Genomic DNA, 23,082 nt, shown 5'->3' on the forward strand with positions numbered 1-23,082 from the left:
CTCGGAAATCGTAAATTTTTCAGGTAAAACGGTTGAAACAAACATAAATTAAAATTGAACGGCCAATCTGAAAATAACAAAAAAAAGGGGGGGTTCATTTAAAAAACCAGAGTTGGTAACTACCACACGTTTATGATGCACCCTGTATATTGGAAAGTAATTTTAGAATGTGGACCTTTTAAACGTGAAAAACTTTTGTTGGACGAATTTTCTTGTAAACTTCATATTTACTGAGATATCGCACTTTGACGCACTAATGAGCAACCCTGTATAATGACTCTGATTTGGCACTCTTTCAAATGTCATAATGATTTTTATTTTTTTAAAATTTTATTTAAGTGTATAACCACACTAGTGCGGTAATAAATCTGTCGTTCATTCTCAAAGTTGTGCCTTAAAATTCCATATTTTAAAATAAGTTCCAGCAATCTGCCACCTGATACTGAGAACGAAGCTTCTAATGTTGTTTCGAATCTTGTGCCAGATAAATCACAGATGAAATAAATAGCAAGAAGCTCTTGATCGGTACCAGAAATGGTGCAGTGAACGAAAGATACACACACAAAGAATCGAACACCAAAGGGATGAGGGTTTATGTACTTTGCTTACTTAGCTAAAATATACTAATAATCCTTTCTCGCTTGTTAAGTTGAATATCGTTCGTTTACTGCACGATCAAAAACTTCTTAGGATTTCTTCCGGGGTTTCCCTGGCAAAAGACCTGAAACAACATTGAAAGCTTCGTTTCCAATATCACATGGCAGATCATCGCTTGAACTCATTATAACATGGGTAATTTTAAGGCACAACTTTGGCAATGAATCTGGTGAAAATGACAAATTCTCATTACCTGTGTTCTGTATTCAATTTTATAGCTTATTATTTTTACTCAAATAATACATTAAAATAATGATCCTTATAGTTGTGGATAAATTATTGTACTTAACACGTAGGATATGATATTATTAACTCACTTGTGTGATTATACGACTCGACCTACTGATTCGTCGGGCAAATTTTCATATGCGTGCGTTAATAATATTCATATCCTACTGGTTACGTAAAGAACTATTACAAACTCGCTATTTACTAATTACATATCTTTTGAAAATGGTTATACCCAGCATAGAAAAGCAAAGTTTTGTGTTTTAAGAGCGATAAGTCATTCTTCTGGGGGGTGTTTAGGGACCAGGAAAAATTGAAAAAAATAATAATTCTTATCAAAAACTGAGATATTTTTCAAGAGACGTTTTTCAAGATACCACCACAACTACAAGACCTTAATCCACACTACGCGAGAGAGTAATTTAAAATCGAGTGAGAGGGAACAATATAAAATCGGCAGAGAATATAATAAAATATCTTTTCATCGCTTTCACTATAATAATATGAATAAATATTGTTTCTCTACATGTGAACATTATCACATAACCGTATTTTAATTTTCATCAATTTTTAGGTTTAACTTTCCGAACTAAAATCGATGGAGTTAAAATAATTAAAAGCACAAAATATTTGGAAAATCCTTCAAGGAATAACGGAATAACTCCTTGAATGGTTGTCATATATTTGATAAATATTTAACTTAACATTATTATTATTATGATTCAATATTTATAAAATATTCCATGTTTTTGTTAGCTGAAAATAACAAAAATAACGTATTACTCGTAGGTTTTCATTGGTAAATTGCGGACAGAAAGCGGCTGGGATTTTGAAACATTTTTTTTAAAGTTAAATTAAAAACCTTTCAATGGATATCCAAATCACACTATTATTAATTATGTTCGGTATCGGGTACTCATTCTAATTGTAAGTACCAACAAATTATTTTCCATTTGTTATTTTCGGAAGTATTAGGTTTTAGTCAATGCTGTTATTCCAATCAACTGGAAGTTGAACATGGGCAAGTACGCTCGATATTTATTTTTAGTATTGACGTCCGTTCATGTAATTGAGGCAACTTTATGTAAATATAATTATTTTACTGTGCTTGATGTTACGCGGGTACGGGTGATCAACCAACATCGATTAGGGACGTAAATAAAAATTTGGAGAAATGCTTTATTTTAATTCAGAGTTTGGTTGGCATTTATATAAAAAATGTCAAAATATATAAAAATCCAAATTCTAGAATATAACCGACAATATCACCAATTGCCGATTTCTGGACAAAGTTTAAAAAAATATGAACTAACTGAGGTTGATCTAAATGACCAATATTGATTATGAAGATATCTTTAAGGAATTCATCTTTAGAACTGTTGTGCAACTATTCAGACATTTAAAGCGATTGCCCCACTTTCGTGGCTCAAATTCGCAGATTTTTGGGAGAAAAAACGAACGCAACTGCTATTATAAAAAAAACCATCAAGACCATCAATTAAATATTCAATGCTCTTCCTCTAGGTAAATCTAGAATAGTTCTCACCATTATGTCATTCTAAGGCAAACATAATAAAACCATCTGAAGACTCGAGAAACACGCCGCTCAATTGGCAAAACCCGGAAGTCACTTTACTCAGACAGAATCAATAACCCAATGAAATAATTGATCATTTTTTTTTGTATAACATCACACAAACGACGCATTTGCTATTCGAATCACACAAAGAAATATTAACTGATCGGCAACAAATTTAGAAGGACCAAGCTATTAACAATTTTTAACATGGTCTTTGGTTGAATGTCCTTGAAATCTGCTTTGAATGTTAAAATTGACCTAACAAAGAAGTGACCATATCAGCTGAGCGGCTGGTTGAATCGGTCATTACTTTTCTGAGAAGTCTGGGGGTATCGGCCGGCTTCGAAACGTGATTGAACATTTCAATCTTGGAATGACGAGTTTCATGAATAAACGTGCCAAGATAGGACAATTTGCCATTAATCTTAATTGTATTGTCGGTCTTAAGACGTTATGCACATGGTGTGAAATGGTAGCGGTAAAGTATAATAGCTAATTTTCTTAAATAGAAAAACGATGTAAGAATATATTTCACAAAAGTCGTAGTCGCTAGAAATGGTCAAATATCAATATTATTTATCAGTAATATGTGTCTGAAACAATCCGTTTCTTTAAAATCGAACGACATGTACTGATATGATGCATAAATACGACTTTTATACTGAGACTTTATACAGGGTGATTCAAAATTGGCGTCAGGGCCTTTTAAGGGGCTATAGGGGCTCACTTATAGAGATGCAATGGTGAAGCTAGGAATGCCCAAAAAGCTAATCAGGCTGACAGGTGTATGTATCAACGGCTCCAGAAGTAGAGTAAAAGTTGGGGAAAGACTGTCGGATTCATTTGAGGTCTCTAGTGGCTTGAAACAGGGAGATTCTCTCTCCCTATATTATTCAATATAGTCTTGGAAAAAGCCATAAAAGAGTCGGAATTAACCACGGAGATCTTTGGTATTGATGACCCAAGGGTTCCTAGTTTTCGCCTACGACATTGACGAGGTTGTAGACACCGTAATAATGATTAAAAAGTTATTTAATCAAGTTGAAAATCATAAAACTAACGAGGACAAAACAAAATACATGTGTGTTTGTGAAAGTACGAAAACAGATAGGATAGGGATAATCGTTACATTAGGAGAGCACAACACACAGTTACAAGTTAAAAACAGGATATCCCACGAACTCAAGGTAAGAAGGTAAGAATCCATGCGGCTGTAGATGCATGTACGCTCTAAAAGATTATGTATGTCTCCAGCTAGAATCTATCTCGACAATAAAAATTTAAATATATAAAAACGTCATACGACCATTGGTCATATACGGGAGTGGATTAAGGAAAACGAGCGCAAGCTGAAGTTCTTTGAGCGAAAAGTTCTGCGTAAAATCCTTGGACTATACAAAGATCCAAACACAGAGCTGTTCCTTCCAAGAATAAATAACGAACTGACTGAGGTACAAATTGAGCCGAAGTTAATTCGAGAATATGAAAAGCTGCTCAAAATGTGAGGCCAGACTGCTGCCAAGAGTGCACGAAAAGTGATTGGGACACAAACATGTTTGCAGTTAAACGGGCAGACCTTCGAACACTTCTTGTGATTTAACAATTTAATTGTATTTTCTATGATCAATAATATTGATCTATGATTCTAACATAATGAACATAACCTTTAACAGGTGGCTTTGGATGACAGCTGTCACCGATTTATGTATATCACTGATTTGCCCCAAAAAGGTGGCAGCACTGACCACAAGGTGACACCCTTTTTTATTTTCTTTGATTTGTGTTTCACCATGGTTACCTGAGTTTTTAATAATTATGAAGGAGCAGGTACTTATGTAATGTTAATTACTACTTTGAAAAACATTGTTGCCATCCTTCTGATCTAGTTTTTCCACAATCTGAGTTTTTAATAACAATTAATTTGCTTTACTATTTTTCCTATACTTCAAAAACACCCTCTGTATATTTTATAGTAACTTACATCTATAAAATTGTAAAAAATTGTGAAAAATCGGCAATAAGTAAGTTAGCTACTTAAATGACGACGTCTTTTTTTATGCTGGATGTTGTATAATTGCGGTACAAACAAAAAATATTATTCTTGGAACTTGCTTTATAAACTGTTTTCATGCAGAGGTTAATGAAAATATACACTGCAGATATTTCCACATTAAAGACATTTTTTCCTGGTAAACTACCGAATGTTCCAACTGGTAATTATTGCATTTATTCTCAACTTTCCTCAAATTTTTCTCTTTAAATGTACATCCCTCGAGATTTGAAAAATGGACATTAAGTACGTCAGCCGCTTAAATGATGACGTGTTTTAACGTTAATTTTATTTTTCGGGATGTTGAATAATGGCGGTGCAAGCAAAAATTATTATTTTTGAAATTTGCTTTATAAGCTAATTTAAAGCAGAATTTTTGACACAAATATACAACATATTTTTTGATGCACTCAGCAGATATTTTACACAAAATATATTATTCATAGAAAACTACAGAATGTTGCAATTGGCAATTATTGCATTTTTTCTTGCTTTCAATTTTAATTAAAGTATATTAGCACTAAATTCAAATAATGTTCAACTGAAACACGGGCGTAATTTGGGTTCTAAATAAATAAGCTAGCTTTCGCTTTTTTGAGCGACACACTACAAGAAAACGTGCCAATAAAATAATCTAACAAAATAGATCTGTCTAATGCATTAAATGTATTTTATAAATGTTCTTTTGTCACATCAAATTACAGAAACATCAAATCATTAAAGTCTTCTTTTTAAACGTGCTGGTTTCATAGTAAGCATTCAAGTAATTCGTCAATCAGTTAATTTTGGTATAAAAAAATCCATAATAAACTTGAAACAAAACTCTATCGTGTGTGGCACATTAATGGTAGCTTTTTTTTAAATTTAAAATGATTGAAAAGATACCACTATCAACTTAAAATACCTGTGACCTTTCCAAAAACCACCGAGCTTTTAGTAATTGAGAAAATATTGAGTGTTTAAATTATTGGGTCTTCCAGGCAAATACTCGTATAAACATAAGCGGAAATAAGTTTTAAGTTATACTTTACGCATCAACTGTATTTACTGTGAAACAACATGCCTTGTGTAGGTCGTCAGTCCTAAATGCTTTCATTTGCGTTTTTCTGTATAGTCTGTAGATGTCTTAACATAAACATCTTCACATCTCAATATAATAAATTGTTTCAATTAAAAAAACGTATAACTAATTTTTACGTTGCTTTCGTCTTGATATTTCACAAACCCGCCCTGAAATAAATTTTCCCTGTTCTCTCAAAAACAAAATGTTTAACAACTAGTTTACTTGCATAGCATGAGAAAAACTCACTGAAGTTGTTGCTCCAGCTCTGAGCAAATTTCAGATGAAAATGATAAGGATAATGATTTCAGATGAGATGGATAAAGCAAAAGCTCTAATTTAGTTCCTAGAGAAAACTGTCCTGGCTTGACCTCTTGGTTGGTGAGAAAACGAAAGACAAAACTGACCGATCCACAAATACCACAAAACATTGCAATCAATATCAAGTCGGGTAATGGTCAACGACCAAGGTTAAATAGTGAGTTCAATTACTTCGCATCTTCATCCAACCATGGTACATTCAGGAGGATACGAAAATCCGTTTCTGGTTGGTTAAATCGTAATAACCGAATCAATGTAATTTCCATTAAATTGCGCTGTGGAGGCAACTTCACATCGCTTCTGAAATCCTGGCGTTCCACTAATTCCAGCAAATTGCTCTGTTTATAAACTGGATAAAGCAAAATAAACTCTTTCGTCGTTAATATGGTTAGCGAGATGTATCAATTTGTTCCAATAACGAATGTTTAGGAAGTTGCGTTGGCGTGTTTAAACAACGACACTGTTTAATTTACCTATCTTAAATGCGTATCTATTATTAAACTAGTAAAGTAGGAAATGGGGCCACACGGAACAAACATCTGTTTTTGTTTTGAAATTCATATTGGCATCGAACATTTATGCTTGTGTAACTTGCTTGACTTATTTCATAACATCCTAATTATTAGTATCTTTGACTAGCAGACTGCGATTTAAAAGCATCCGAGCTTTCGGTGTAGGCTGTAGGAAAGTAATAAGTTGAGACCATGAAGCCCGGTTCAAAGATTCTGTTCAACTACGAGTACTCGTATGTTTCTTATTCCAAGTTGATGTTGGTTGAAAGCTGTAACTACTAAAGAAGCTTTACCGAAAATAATATGGCAATCATATGGTGAAGTGTGATTTGATTCTATTAATTTTTTTCATTCTTCGGGGATCTTTCAACTATCCGATTTTCATAATCAGGTTATTTATTTACTATGCTGCTTCGCTTGAAGCAATTATACCAAGAATATAATTATTTTCATAATACTTACTAAACATGATCTTAAACGCCACAATAAATTACTGCCAACCAATAGAGAAAAGAAAATACTTCAAAGATTTGAAAACAATGATTTAGAGTTCTAAACTCTTTAATGCAAGAAATACGACAGATAGTAAAACATTATGAAATAAAGGAAGTTGCCGTTCGAGACAGCCGGGGTGAAATCCACAAAAAACAACAAAAACTTTTGGAAGCAGTTGGAAATCGATTTTTGATCTAGTTATTTTGGCACTTTTCCATTTGCCTGGAAACAATCAGTGCCTACGATGCCAATAGAAAAAACATGTTTATATACATCAAAGTATCGATACTTTAATCGAATGGATGGAATATAAAAGGTGAAATTTGCACAAATTTTACTAAAATGTTTCCAGTACACACCTGAATCATCCATTATGCCGCAATGCATTGTGAAAAGTACCATCTAGTCTGCGATAAATTCAAATAGCATTGTCGAGAATTTCTCAGGATTGGAAATCCATCTATTCGCAGATTTGATTATGTATAAACACGTTAAATTCTTAAAGTTATCCGCGATTGGCGAGATTGTTGCATTATTTATGTGTGGGAGCCAAATTGAAAATTACAGGAAATTGATAGACGCATAGGAAGAAATCAGCATCTGCAATATGAATAGCAATAGGCATTCAAAGGCCGCAGAAAAATAGGAAATTTCGCAATGCTATTGTGAAAAAAAAAATTCAGTCTGCTCTAAGTCTAGCGGATTTAATGGTGCCGCAAGTTTTCTAAAATGACAATTAGTACTCAGTTTTTCAGAAGCTTTTAAAAATAGTTTTATCCATCTGCTAATAAAATTGATTTTCAATTTATTCATTGGTACCACTAAATCATTATTGTGGGCAAATCAAATGATTTATTTAAGGACATTACCGCTCTAGTGTTGTAATGATAACCTAGTATATTACTGAGCATGCTATAAGTCTACAATCTTATTAATTCTCGTGAGAATTAGTTGGTATTGTCTAAGTTCAATAACCAACTGTTCACTTAAAGCAGTTAAGCTTATATGTAGGTAAAAAACCAACTCGTTAAATGCGATTTAAAATTCTTCTCAAACAACGCTTAGTATCATGTGCTTCTTCGATTTACTGTCCTTGACATAGCAAAAAACCGATTTTGTCTGCAAAAACTGAAAAATTCCCGCTACGCAGTTGATCAATACAATGCGTCGGCATGTACAAACGTAGTCATTGCAACAAAGCTTATATACGACATTTATTTTGTAAATTGTTAATAATAAATCATTAATCTTCAATATCATGTTATTCGACGTCATATTCCAGTTGGTTTATTTTAATTACGTCTTTAATCTGTTTAGAATACTGCGCAATTCTCTTATCAATTAATTACTAGAACCCACATTGGGTATAAGAAAAAGTTAATTTCAATAATAAGACTCGAGCTTTACATTTATCATTTAGTCATAAATATAAATGGTTTTGCTTTCAACTGCTAACTAAACCGTAGGTGGAAAGAATGGTTTAGGTATCACTAATTCAGATCAAATGAGAGGCTTCAAAGTAACAAAATATATTTTTTGATTATTGCAAATGTATCCCAAGAATTTGTGTTGTGCACATTTTTATGTAAACCAGTTGATTTTTTCTGGCTGCTTCTTTGCTAGATAAATACAAATCGTATTATCATTAATAACATCGTTTGCAGATGATTCATTGTACTCGAACACTATAAGGACAACTCCACTTTGACTTACATTCAAACTTTTTCCCAACCACTATTATTATGCATTTTATTCTGTTTTGATAATAGTTACTGATACATCAAGTAAATGTTTTCAAACTCTGATTAACTATATTATTATAACATTTATTTGTTATCTAATCCAATGTACATAATATACAATACAATACGTAATGGTAATTGTAATAATGCCCATTCATACAGCAATTCTTCATAATAAAAATGTAATCTTCACTATCAGGCCATTGAAGGTGTCTTAGTCAAGAATGTTTATTTATATTAAGTATGTAATGTAAAGTACCGCTTTTGTTTTCGCACGGCAACGAAGAAACTTGAATTGGCATTATTTTAAAGCTTCATTCAAACCGCGCTTTGTAAATGTCGGCGTAAAAATGAGTGATTTATCCCAATTGCATTCTCTCCTTTAAACATCCTAATTACTAATCCAGAGCCAACAGCAACTTGTTTTTTTCGCAGTACATGGAAGAAACTTGAAGCTTAAAACTGTTTGAGATTCATTCAAATCGCACTTAATTTGGTTTTTGGCCATTTTGCAAATGTTGGCGTATTGAGCGTCAAGTTCAATATTTTTATTCTCTGTCTTGCATAGGCGAGCGGTGAGTTGGAACGATACATTAGAAGACATATAATGGATAAGTAGAGTTTGAAATTTAATATCTTAATTTTTTTAATTTAAATTTAATAATTTAAATAACTGTAAACATCATGCAGCAATTTTATTTTGAAAAGACCTTTGAATCCGTGAACAGAAGAGCGTTATAACGTAGCCATTAAGTTCATTTGATCAAAAGCCAAAATAATGTTTAAAAAGTTTGCCTATTTAAGTTCGACTACGGGTAGTTTTTCACTTTATCGCAAAATTATTCTTACTCATTGTTCCCAAAGCTTTTAAATCATCATGAACCCTTTTGGATAGCTGAATTTAATCAAGACTGAGAATTTATATAACATGATTCGAGTAATTTAATAGCGACTGAATTTAGTGCAACGTTACATTTACTATAAGCCCACAAATTTCGAGGCGAACAAATAAACAGTTTGAGATAGGTTGCCACTCTACTCAAGTAATCTATGATAAGTCCGGTTAGTTACTAGACAAACCGAAGGTCAAAACTGCATTTAAATCGCACATACATTGGGTAAACTCCTTCTAATATTAGATAAGGCGATTAATGGGATGGGTTTGTTTAAACGTGGATCTAAGTTTATAATCTTCAAAGCTTAACAGCAGATCCCCGCTGTTTCCACAGCACACGAAGCAAAAGTGTGATATTTTGTCCGGAAATTTTTGATCAATTGCAACTTTCTCCTTCGAACGATAATATTTAGATCAAGTACTTTGGTTTATTGAATAATCGTTTATTCATGTCGAGAGCATAGTTCAATCTAAGTCATTCTCTTTATTCAACATTGGCAATTTAAATTGCGCAATTCTTTACTCAACCTCTTTACAGTTACTTGATAGAAAATGAAATACATCCCATCCAGTATTTATTTACACTATAATTTGACTAAAAATAACGGGCTTGAAAGGTTGATGTTCTCGTACACTTGACTCATAATTTGACGAATGTTAATGACCTAAATTTCGGTCGAAAATTCGGAAGTCATTAATTCAATGGAGGTTTAAATTGTTCGGGATTTTATCATGTTTAAACCATAAGTGATGATAAACTATTTCGGATTGTAAAATCAAATCAGTTTCAGCATACATTCAGAGGCGTTGTTTGTTTGTAAGCTCGTTCTAAATGTAAACAAAACACAGACGATAATTGAAATGTAGACAGCACGTTCTCAAACCACTTCCATTTATGCCAAAACGTCCACATGGTACTCAATGGCACCAGTTGGGAGTTCAATGATTCGCTACCTAAATTGCTTTGCCGAAGACTGTTTTAATTGAGTTGAACGAACCACGTCGAAAAAGTGTTAAATGGATTAAGGAGATAATTATTCAAGCACCCGCAAATATGATTTTGATGTTTAATTTATCAATAAAAAAAATAAGTACATGACGCCAGTAAGGATTGATTTTGCCTGCATTAATATTTTAATGAAATTGCATTTTGCGGATTTTTTATTTTCAGAAAACATCTTTTAGAGAAAGAAACTGGTGAGCTTTTAGGGCTTTTGGGTCGTCGTGAAAAGATTTTATTCCCAAGAAATCTGAAGCCACTTGTGCTTCCAATTTTGAGTGATTGTGTTCGAATGTCTATCAAACTTTCTCATCGAAAATCGGAAAAATTGTCCATGTTTCTAATCAATCTAATTCTTCAGATATTCCCATAATTCAACTGTAATTTTATTATTTATGCAATACTGGATTTCAAAAATTCTAGCTTTGAGCAAAAGCAGTAAAAACAGACGACTTACTTTAAAAGTTAAGCATTAACAGCTATTTTCATGTTCAAGCTGGAGTTTTCGAATTAACTTATCATAATTAAGTATTCCTAAATGGCATATAATTTATACTGCCATTTACCCAAATATTAAGCTATACTTCCGTATTTAAAAGCTATCCACTTAGAAGTTGCTAATTTGCTTTACAGCTCGAATTTATTTAGCTGTATCTCTTGAGAACTAAGCGAGAACAGTTAAGGCCGCTAAGATGTTTTCAAAAAACGCACATTTTTTCGTTAATTATGTTTTTTTGAGTTCTGGATTAACTGAATTAAAATTTGAATTAATTAAATAAAAACTAGTCGGAAAACGTTGGCTGAAAATTTCGACTCTTCGTTAAAAATTTTCAACTTCCAAATGGAAGCAAGTAGCTATTTGAAATTTCGCAATATTCAGAAGATACTTCTCTCTAAAGACCCGGAAAGTTTCATAAAACTCGCCCAATAGCATGATTTTTTCCCAGCTTAGTATATGTGGGCCTCAAAATTAGTGAAAAATCGTTTCATAACAGGTTCTGCGCTCTTTCCTTTAAAAATTCACACATTTCGAAGTAAAACAAGCAGCAATGTGAATTTTTCACCACCTTATGGGAAATTAGAAAATACGTGGCCTTATGGGATGCAGAAAATTCCATAAGAGTAGTCTGTAATCCCGATTTTTACCAGCTTAGTGAATAACACTCTCAAAATGAATGTTTTTGCCCAACTGCGCTCCATCATTTTAAAATTTAGATCTTTCAAACTAAGGAAAGTTGCAATTTGAAATGCTCAACATCTTTAGACGTCCTTGGTTCTACTGATGATAAAAATTGTATAAAAATTGTAGGTAATTCTGATTTTTGCCAGCTTACTAAATAACGGTATCAAAATTAATTATTTAAATAAATTGAGTTTCCTTTTTTAAAAATTTGCACCTTTGAAACTAAAGCAGTAGCAACTAGAAATTTACGTCAAAGATAGATAATATTAGACTTTAAATATGGTTTCAATAAAATTTCCGAAATAGCTGAACTTTTCCAGCTTGGTGCATCTGGGTTTAAAATTAATAAAAATCGGTCTCTTATGAGATGTTAAATACTAACTGCGCTCTCTTGTTAAAAATTCGCCAAACTAAACCTAGTGGATACTAAACAGATATTTTCACTATGTGTTGAGGCCACTTGACTCTAAAGATTCTAAAAGTTTCACAAAAATATCCCAGAATCCTGATTTTTTCCCAGTTGGGTAAATTTTAGTCTATAAGCTAGTAAATTTTCGTATCGTGATGTTTTTACTCAACTGCGTTCCCTTCTATAAAAATTCGCATCTTCCAAACTAAAATCCAATGCAAATCAAAATTTATACTATTTATAGAAGCAATTAGACTCTAAATATTGTGAAAGTTTCGTAACTTTCGGAAACATCCTCGTAAATCCTGATTTCTTCGAGCTTGTTGAATTTAGTTTAAAATTAGTGAGAATCGGTATCATAATAAATGTTTTACTAACTGCGCTCTCCCCATTTCAAATTTGCATCTTCAAACTAAAGCTAAAAGCAAATAGATTTATTTATCATTAAAGTAGCCCACAACTTATTGCTTCCAGCTTAGTAAATTTTGATTCAAAATAAGTCAATAATAAAATATAAGACGGATGTTTAGAATATTTCTGCTCAACTGCACCTCTGTAAAAATTCGCATCGTCCAAGCTGAAGCACGATACAAGTAGAAATGATCACCAACTTGAGAAGTCTCTTGACCCAAAATGCCAATTGGGTGATTTTTTAAAAAATATTAAAGGTTTTAGAATTAAGATTCAGGGTGATTTAGTTTTGATCGGAAACATTGCGTCAGTGATAGTAACTGGAAAAATCTTCTTCCTTTGTCCCTCAGTTTGGTATTATTATTTTTTATACATTAAACATTTAGAATAGAGTATATACATAGAGTAGAAACCAATCAAACATTTGGGGCTTACCAAACCTCCGTCAGTTGTAGCTTTTCCATGAGAACAAACCATTTTATTTTTATCAGAACGGAATAGTGACTTTAGATGATAGTTTAAGTTTTTTTTATCTCTAGGCTTTTTAAAGACTTTAACAAAAAATTATTTTAAAATTAAACGTTTCAAATCAGTTTGAGGGCACTAACTACGGGTTTAGTAAAATCCCTGTTTTGTGAAAAAAATTAAACAAAAACTTATAATAACTAAAATGTAGTTAAAGTGATATCAACTAAAAGCTAAAAATCGCCCGCTTAAACCAATTGAGTTTTACTTCCTTCAGTGATTATAAAAGAAAGCACATCGTAAATTTAAAATCTCCTGCTTCGCCTTCAAACAGCCCTTTTGCAATTTAAATGTTCCGACGCTTACTTGCGAGTGTTAATCACCTCAAATCATGAAAAGTTCCTTTATTAAATTATCTAATATTGAATCACACTTCTTTTAAATGGAGTCGCGAGTGGAAACCTGCTAATGAGGTCAAAAGGAAACTGTTGAACTCTTATGCATAAACTTTATCAGATTCATGCAAAGTTTAGATGTAGAAAGCGGAATTCTAAAACAACGTTGTTGTAAACATGCAAAACGGTCATTGGGCGCCCTTTGTAAGAGTAATACCTTTGTTCAACATAATTGCAGTGAACAATTGAGGCAAACCCGTGCCAAAAGCGCATAATTTTTCCTTTAAAAATCGATCTTAAAGTAAGTGCCATTTTATCAAAAAACTGTAGCAAATTACTGCTTCAGTGTAAAGCAACATATGCGATTCAACAATGACAATGAACCATGCAACCAGCTGATTTTTATTTATTTATAATTGCGCACAACCGAGTGTCTAGCGTTTCAGGTTTCCGTACCCGCTGGATATTACATATTTCCTTATATAACCTGCAACTAAACCTAAATCATACACTTACAGTGAGAAGTAGGTGTTTTATCAACTTGGATGTTAAGTTTGCAGGAATACCGAACTATTGTCCAAGACGCAATTTTGCAGTTTAGCAAGCAAAATAAATCAACCCTTGAAGCACGTAAAGGTAGCGGCCTTTAGGTCACGCACCAAACTAATAAACCAATTAAAAATGTGCAAAATAGCCCTAAAAATAAACTTTATAGCGCCTTCGCGTTAACTACACCAAATCAAAATACGCCATGAACTGTTCGGTATACACGCGACCATGCCAGCAGGAAAGAAAATACTGAACCGCGCTACCTAACCAAGGCCGCATTTATTTTATTTACACTTTGTTTTATCTCGGTTCATTATAGGAAAGGCAAAAATACACCGTGCGCTTTAGTAGGATGAATGTTTACATATTGATGCTAGAAAATGTTCCCCAAGTGACACTCCCTGGGGTGCTTCATACAGTCTGGATAAGCAAATTGTTCGTGTGTGCAGATTATTGCCATTGGTTCGAGACAGTCGAACTTTTTTAGTAGATGTATACAGAATTTAAAACAAAATAATTTAAAGTAAAATAGTCTGTATTATCTGTGTATTTAAAATTGTCTTCTATATTTTATTGGAATAAGTTTCAACAGGTTTAATCTGGAACTAATAAAGCTACCTACTGTAATGAACAAAATAGTCTGGAGGGTTTGAGAAAATAATTCGGAATATTTTGTTTGTCAGGTGAAATTTCGACTAAAAACGCTTTGTAATGCCTAGGATTGAAGCATTTCCGAAGCCTAAGCTGCAAAAGAGAATTTCTCGAATGCACAACAAAATCCTAGTTACGTCTTGTTTTTATTTTTTTTAATGAACACATTAATGAAACATTAGAGAAGAATGTAGATAGTTGAAATAGCTGCTACCGAGCGAAGTAAAATTACCAAATTCTGTCAGATATTAGGTAGCTTGGAAGCTACTGAAACAAAAAAACGTATTTTGGTTCAGAAAGTTTACTTACTGTCCTAACAGTACTAGTAAACTCACTAACTGGCAAAATTTTTATCTAAAATATTAAAATATAATTCATTAAAAAAATTATGTATATTAGTTGAGTGAAGCAACACTAGCTCAGAGAAAAAATGGAACATAACGTGTAATAAAGTGCACAAACATCAACTGGAGTTTGGAACTGCATAACTTCTGATTCCTGCCAGCTAAATCATTGCTGTTTGAAGCTTTATCTAGTCCAGTTCTTTTGTGAACGTGTCATGTGTGTGTGTATGCGAGCATTTAGTATTTCAGGTGGAGTTTCTACAGGGTGGACAACCACGGAATTAAATATTTCTCAAAGTTCGCCATTTTCCCAATTGAACAAAAATTCGTTTTTCAACACCCCAGATCTCAAGATATTTTGACTAAATGGTTTTGAAACTTTCGTCTGTCAGTTTAATCACAGGGAGGCTCTAAACACTTTGTGGTCTTGCACTGATAACGTTTTTCCTGCTATACCAATTTTAATCATCTAAAGCGCATGTTGAAGCTCAAACTTAATAATTAAAAGTTACCCACATCACAAATTCCGCAGAAATCAGGGATTTCAACAGACTTTCAATTAGAGTGAACTTGATTTTAAACAATCCATGCCGCCGTGTATATCGAATTTTTGTTTTAACTCGACTATGAAGTATCGGTTTCAACATGAGCTCTAGATTTAGAAAATCGCTCCAAAAATCAAAATTATTTCAGTGCAAGACCAAACAGTGTGTTTTTTAGATTACCATGTAAATAAACGACACAGGTAAAACATTCACAAACCGTTTCGAAATATAAGAACTGTTCTTTATGCTTTTGATTTTTTGTTCAACTGAGAGCATGGAACACTTTCAGAAATACTGCATGTTTCAGTATCCACCCTGTAGAAACTTTGACTGAAAAAGTCAATTTCTGCAAAGCGCCGATCAACAGAAAATGAATCGGACTAGATAACGCTTCAATCCAAAACAAAATCGGTTAAAGCAATCAGAAGTTATCAGGTTCCAAATTTTTATTTTTTGATTATAACGGTCAAAGGGATATGCAAATAGTACAAAAAAGATGAACAAAACATATTTTCATTGTGTAAAAAAGATATTAGTTTTATATAAAAATATAATTGAATTTGAACCAACTCAGCTTGAACCAACTAACTTGGAGAAATAAGAAAGTTGCCATAAACTTTTCCAAATTTCAAATGTCTAAATACGCAATAAAACCAATAATCTCCGCCTAAAAATTACCTTGACTGAATGTTTCAAGCAACTATTTGTTCCTATTTAATCTGTTAATAAGTATCTAAATAGTATATAAGTAAGTAGTGGAAATGTTATAAGTTGAATAGCCATATTTTAATCAACTGAATGTGAACAACAAAAGTGAGAAAAGACCGTTAAAAGACAACATGTGTTCAGTAGATATGCTTAAATGTTTCTAAGAACTTTAGTCAAGCTGCTAACTTTGTCGTCTCTTTTCGAGTTATTTAACGAGTTCTTTAAGGCAAAAAACTTTCAAATCAGAAACCCCTCAAAATAGTTCAAAACTCGAACCATGTAAATCCATTTATTAATTTCCTGATTGCAGCTGGACAATTTGCTCCCAATCCCACAAAAAAGCAAAACAGGTTTCACCTATAATCAGAAAATGTTGCATGTAAAGAGATTGATATAAAAATTAATTATAAAAGTTCCATTATTGTTATTGTCTTGTTAACATATTGGAAAACGTGTTAAATATATTAATTCTGGTATACAAAAATAACATTTTTAGTTGGTGTTTAGCATACTTATCGGGAACTGCCCAGGAATGTGCATGTGAAACTAGCATGTTTTCATTTTACGCAGTTCGATTTAGACTACATATTTGAGGTTTGTAACCTCGCCACTCGTCATTTTGTTCTGTACTGATCAACTTTTATTTTTAATGGCCGAATGATTTACGCCTAATTACACAGTTTATTTAAAAATTGTTATTAAAAGTGCTAAAAGTCAGCTCATCTGGTTATGTTTGTCCATCAGTTTCGAATTGAAAAAAATAATAAAATTCCATAATTTATATTCTAAATATAGGCTAGGGCTAGACACAATATTCTAGATTGTTTTGCATTAATCATACCTAATAGACTTAAAAAATAATGCTAAGTAACTGACACTCGATTCAGATTTGCTGATTGCGGTTCTTAATAAACCGAACTAAACTGACCATTTGACAAACTGATAAATAACCTGATTTATAAACAAGGATTTTCCTATTATCTTAGGGAGATAAATAATTCAGCAGATGTTGTCATGCAATCCCCTTTTTTGAGTGACAGAATTTGTTAAAAACCTATTTCGACCATTCGCATTAACCTTTATACACGCAACTATTCAGTACCCTTTAGAACTGTTCAAATAATGCTGCTAATCGAACCATTAATAATTAAGGTTTCTTCTATATGTGTGACAATTTCTTGATCAATCATTATTTTTGCCGATTTAAAAACTTGCAGCTTAGATATTTGTTTTTTATTTCTTCCTTGCCTTGTTTGGACAGTGTTTATGGATTTTTTCCTTGTTGTTATGCAATTATGTTGTTCATTTATACCATACAACTATACTATTTTCCTGTGCGGCTTTCTTGTTTTCAATTATTTTCCAGAAGGCATTCCGTTTTCATCTTAGCTACTTTTATTTGCAAATTTTTTCTTGAATAGAGAATATTTAAAGCACGATTCTGTGAAGCATCAGCAACCTTTCCCTGTTAAGCCTGTGGTTATGAAATTGTATTTTTATTCTTCATTTACATGCATGAAACTAAATCATTTAGTAGTGCTGTTTTTATATTTTTAATTCTCTTGCGCTTTTTTCGTTTGATTCTAAGTTTTCTCCCTTTTGGACACATGGTATTTTCAATGGATTACTCTGTTAATCATCAGCAATGTTTTCTAAATCAGGGCTAAGCTGGTGTCCGCTTGATGCAATTATTCATTTACTATGCCGCTCCAATTTGGATTTAGCTTAGTTGCAGCCAGAATAAGCCAGAATTGTTGATAAAATTCCAGATCCTTGTTTCGTAAGTGTGTTAGAGTAGTTGGCAAAAACAACGATTTAGTTAGATGTTTACTTGCACATTTTTTCTTTCGTTTCTTCGATGCATTGTGAAACAAAATTATATACCCTATAAGAAAAATCTAATTCTTCCGAAAAATGATTTAGATAATGTTTATCTAGACCTCCACCAAAGGAAACGACAAATTATTTGTTTCTTTTGCCGAATTAATTATTAGTTAATTATCTATCATCAAATTGGCCATTGCACAACTGACTGTTTAAAAATTAAGCCCAATCATAAATTAATTGGGTTAATCCTATTTCGCAGAAATTAAAGTACTAATATGGCAATGGCAATATCACATCAGTGAATTCTTTTAAAACATTAAACTTTTGCAACATGAATCAAGATCACAAGCTTACTCGAGCTCGAAATCTTTACGTTTCCATTCACTCAGTACTAAGATCTTCCCATTATCACCAGAACAATGCTGTAAACTGAACCTTTACTGACAGTAAGTACAGTATTTATCATCTATCTATCACTAGTCAACATATAAAAATGATAGTTTTGAGTGTTTTATTATGATACTATTTCCTCAAACAGCAAGTGATTATTTCAAGTAGTAGTATTTTTTGTGGTCTATTTTGAATTTGAATATTAATTCCTCACCTGCAGATTTTAAACACGTGTTAATTTCAAATCCATTATTTTCTCACCCTTTAAGTTTAATGCTTCTCAAACTAAAAATGTCCCGATCGATTCGAAAGAATTAATTATCCAAAAATTAAATCTTTGGACTAGTGGGTTAAAACTTCCTTACATTGTACTTGTCGGAACAAGGATATCGGAGCAAGAATGAAGGTAAATATTCCCTATAGGCATTATGTTGTCGAGATCAAATTCGAGTATTTTTCATTAGATACCTCTTTGAAGTAAAGAACTTGTGAAAAATATCTGGATCACTTGATAGAAATTTCCAATCAAACTTGACAAATTGATTTCCTTGTCTTAGATTTCCTTCACATCTGTAGTTGGGAACGTAGTTTGTCTGAAACTTGAACACATTTTTTCCTCAGATGTTTTACTAGATGACTTGAGTTGTTTTGTCATATAAGAAACAACTTTCTTCAGTACATTTTGTATAGTTTTAAATACTAAATTTATGTGAAATAAAATTGAAGAACATACAAATAAAAAGTTTCAGATCATTATTGATATAAAACTTTACAATGATCTGTTCGTTTATTCTGTTGCCTCTGTCTCGTATACATGTATTAGATTAATAATTTGATATTTTGCAGTTGTGTAAAATAAATCACTGACATTAAGCCAATATGAGGAAATCGATCTTAATGTTGTAACAAGGGGGTGTGAAACAACGATGCAATAACGGAAGTTGCCTTCACTTCAATGAAGAGCAGCAATTCGAGTTAGAATCGTTAAAAAGTTCATACAAGTAAAAACGTTAGGTTTTAAACAATTTTCTTGCTGAAAACTATTCAAGGCTTTTAATCAAAGGAAAAATGCATTTCATTTGCTTTGATAACTTCATTCTCTAATGTCGCAATAATAATTTTATTAAATCTATAAAAAACAATAGGATCTCGAAAACAGTAAAATAGTTGCGAGAGAGAGAAACTGATTTCTGATCATGCAATTGCACGGACTTTTGATGAGGTGGACACTTCAATTACATGATAGTAGTCAACTTGAGGTAGTTAAATTGAACTTGATTATTGAAACAAAGTGCTTTTCGCTCACTTAACCGAATTTCTCTAATAGCTAGTTTTCCAAGTGCTCAAAATCTTCCCTCTAGATCAAATATTGAAAATTCTACACAGGTTAATAACCAGCTCTAAATAAATTGAAACTTGCATTACAAGAGAAGGTTTAAAATCTAACAGCAGATGTGCATATTGCAAAGTTTTTCTATATACTTAATGGAACAATATTCTATTAAGTATTGCGTACTATTTATATGACCTGTATATGAGAATTATGCATGCATTCATCACGCTTCGTGTAAAGCGGGTAATAAAATAGGAAGGATTGATTATGCATAAATGTCGCTAAAGTTAACGGTGTATGAGACATTTGCCATTTTATCTGTAGATTCAACAAATTATTTCGGATGGCAAAGTGTCTACTATTAAGCCACTCGCAGCTAAAATGGATAAAAATAGCAATTCAAATTATTACTGATGCATACCGGTTAAAACAGAGCTAACACTTAAATGTAACATTGATTGACTGATAATTTTAAAGCAGATTTAAGCAGAAACTACTTCAGATTGGAAATATGGAAATTTGTCGTGCAGGCTGCGTCCATTCAAGTACCTACAATTTCAAAAAAATAAACAAGAAAATAATCAGTTTCTATTAAATTAAACTCTGTCGGACGAAATGAAACTTTTTCTAGGAATTCGCAGAAAATAGCTCATAGTGTGCAAATAAAGCTCAAACAAAAATAAATAAATATCTACCTCTGAGAAACCTGAATATGACGCAAATATCATCAGTATACTGACGAGTTTTATAAAAAGAAAAACTTGCAGTTTGCCTTCCGTTTTAATATTCCATTAACGAAACTTTAATCATAATATTCAAGGCTTACACATTCGCTTAAAATGAAAATCGTATCCTTTAAGCGCCATACTGCCTGATATTTAGCGTGCAAAAACACTTTAAAATAACAAAAATATTCCAAACATACCTGATACTGCTTCTAGAACTTTATAAATAATCGGGGTTACGCAAAATTACATTATTTATATGAATGTGCGACAAGTTTGAGTAAATTTGAAGATCTTCGGAAGAGAACAATGTCAAACATAAAAAAATTATTAGCAGCAATAAAAACAAAGAAAAATTTTATGAAACAGTGAAATCGAAATGCTGAAGTTATACATACATACAGAGTGTCCCATTTTTAATTATCCAAATAGCGGGGGATTCAAAGGAATAAAAATTGCTTTATTCAAATATTGTTTGTTTGTGAAATCAGTTACGTAAAGGTAATTATTTTTTCTCATTAAAGCAGTCACATTTCGAACGCCCTTTAACAGACAAGTTCAAAACAGGAGATTTGTAAAATGTGCTAAATTATTATTAACTTTGAGTTGTATAGTAAAGGACGCCACTTACCTGAAAAATGTAACACAAATATGGCCTTATTTATTATTCACATACTTTCATGGCTTTTTCTGTGAAATGTTCTTGATTTTTAGCTGAACGACATATTCTTCTTCTAGGTTGATTTCTGTGGCGGTTTTTGAGGTATTTGCAACTTTAATTTGAACAGCAGGTAAAATAATGGCGCTCAAAAAGTCCAACTGCGTAACCAGATGTACATTCAAAACCAAAAGCTCGAGTGAGCCGAGATTCAAAAATATGGTGAGTGAAGGTAGCTGTTTGTCGGGCTCGGTTTGATTTTTCTATCCACTAGACAATTTAATCAAACTTCTCTCCAACGTGTAGTTTTATCAATCCCAATAGTCCCATTCGTTATTTAGTCACTCTGTATAAAGCAAGAGTCAAATAAGTTCCACACGATGAACACTCTATATGCAAAGCTTATAAGCAAGCTTATAACCAGAAACTCATTTCCAGACATTTTATAAATAACCAAAACGACAAAACTTTATGGTCCTTTTTCTTAATGTTAATCTTAGCAGCAATGACAATCATAATAGTAATTAAATCTACGCTCATAACTAGTAATATGTTCCAAAAAACTGCGATTTAACAATACATAGTCAACAAAGTTAACCCATTTGCGATTAGAACGTCCTCAGCAAGTACGCATTAGCGTTGAAAATCATTAAATTACATATATAGAAAAGTAAATAAATAGAAAAACCCCTTATCGGTCATATTCTTTAATACACAACAAAACAACACGTTGACGTTGTTCATCTTTAGAAGACGCTGATATCTCAAACAGTAAATGTTTACATAGATAAAAATTGGAAACATATGGTCTAAACAGTTTGAGTACTTTGACGTCAGAAAAATGTGATAAAAACATTAATAATCCTAATCATTCATTCAAAAAGATACGGCGCATTAGATATCATGCTAACAGATTAGAGGTAGAGGAAAGTATGTATCATTATGTGTGAAATTTTTAAATGCTGATTTTGCATCACTTAGCGCTTTGAACTTGTGCAGCTTTGAATGATGAATGCAAGACAAATATTTAGAAACTAGTACAGAATTTTAACGAGAGTAATAATTTAAATACGCAGCAACCGAATTTTAGCACAGTATTCACACTGATGTAAATACAAAGTTATTTTATGTAGGGATTACATGAGACTACAGTCACTTAGAAAAGATATGATATCATAAAAGTTATGGAAAAGTGCGGGTTTATCTGAAACTGGCTTATAGATCTTCTATATAAAATTTGATTATATAACGTACCTATGCATTACATTTTCTTATTCTTTGAACTTGCATCGAATGAATGTCATGAAAATGCTTGAAATTATGTAACGTTTTCATTGTGGTTCCGTATTATTTAATGCTTCTTTAGTAATATTCATAACGGACTAAGATTTATTGGTTTGGTAAGGTAATTTAGACAATGCGATTTGCATGCAATTGACCTCTTAAATTGCAAATTTACTACATTTTTAACTGAAAATTTTACCGACCCAATAGATGTACGCAGAACAGAAATAATTACAAATCGAGTTCAATCAACTTGTGGGTATATGGAGAATAGGAATTGAATATTTTATGTCAAATTACATTAATTAAGTAACAGTAACAAGAAAGAATAAATGGAATAACAATATACAATTGCAAACTGAAACATGATTTATTTTGAGCAATTGGCGTTAATAGATAATAACCAAATCTGATTGGCTTTATGAAAAGTAATTGGTAAAGAAAAGGTTTCTATGCTACTAAACATGTGCAACAAATTTATTTCATCATATTTATTATAACGCCGTTTGAATCACCTCGTATAGTTTCAAACTAAACTGTGTCTCCTGTTATTAACTGGATGTTATAATCGTCGTCCTGGTTCATAGGTTTTTTGAACTTTATTATTAGCCGCGTTCCAAGTATTCCGTATGAAAACAAAAATTGTTATTATAATCCAATCCTGCG

General features: G+C 32.2%; 1 protein-coding gene across 3 annotated transcripts in view; it reads right to left on the reverse strand.

Moving 5' to 3' along the window:
* Positions 1-23,082, reverse strand: part of LOC109537841 (protein yippee-like 2) — a 93,917-nt gene that overhangs the window by 38,766 nt on the left and 32,069 nt on the right. Inside the window, exon 1 of one of the 3 annotated variants that reach the window (XM_019904759.2) lies at positions 13,919-14,227. The exons of the other annotated variants lie outside the window; for them this stretch is intronic. The gene's annotated coding sequence lies outside the window, so the exon portion shown is untranslated. Of the gene's footprint in view, positions 1-13,918; positions 14,228-23,082 lie in introns of those variants that run through there. 3 annotated transcript variants of the gene reach the window in all.

This window comes from Dendroctonus ponderosae, unplaced genomic scaffold (assembly GCF_020466585.1).
Source record: "Dendroctonus ponderosae isolate FM_Combo_2020 unplaced genomic scaffold, Dpon_F_20191213v2 Dpon_F_20191213_2, whole genome shotgun sequence".
NCBI lineage: Eukaryota > Metazoa > Arthropoda > Insecta > Coleoptera > Curculionidae > Dendroctonus > Dendroctonus ponderosae.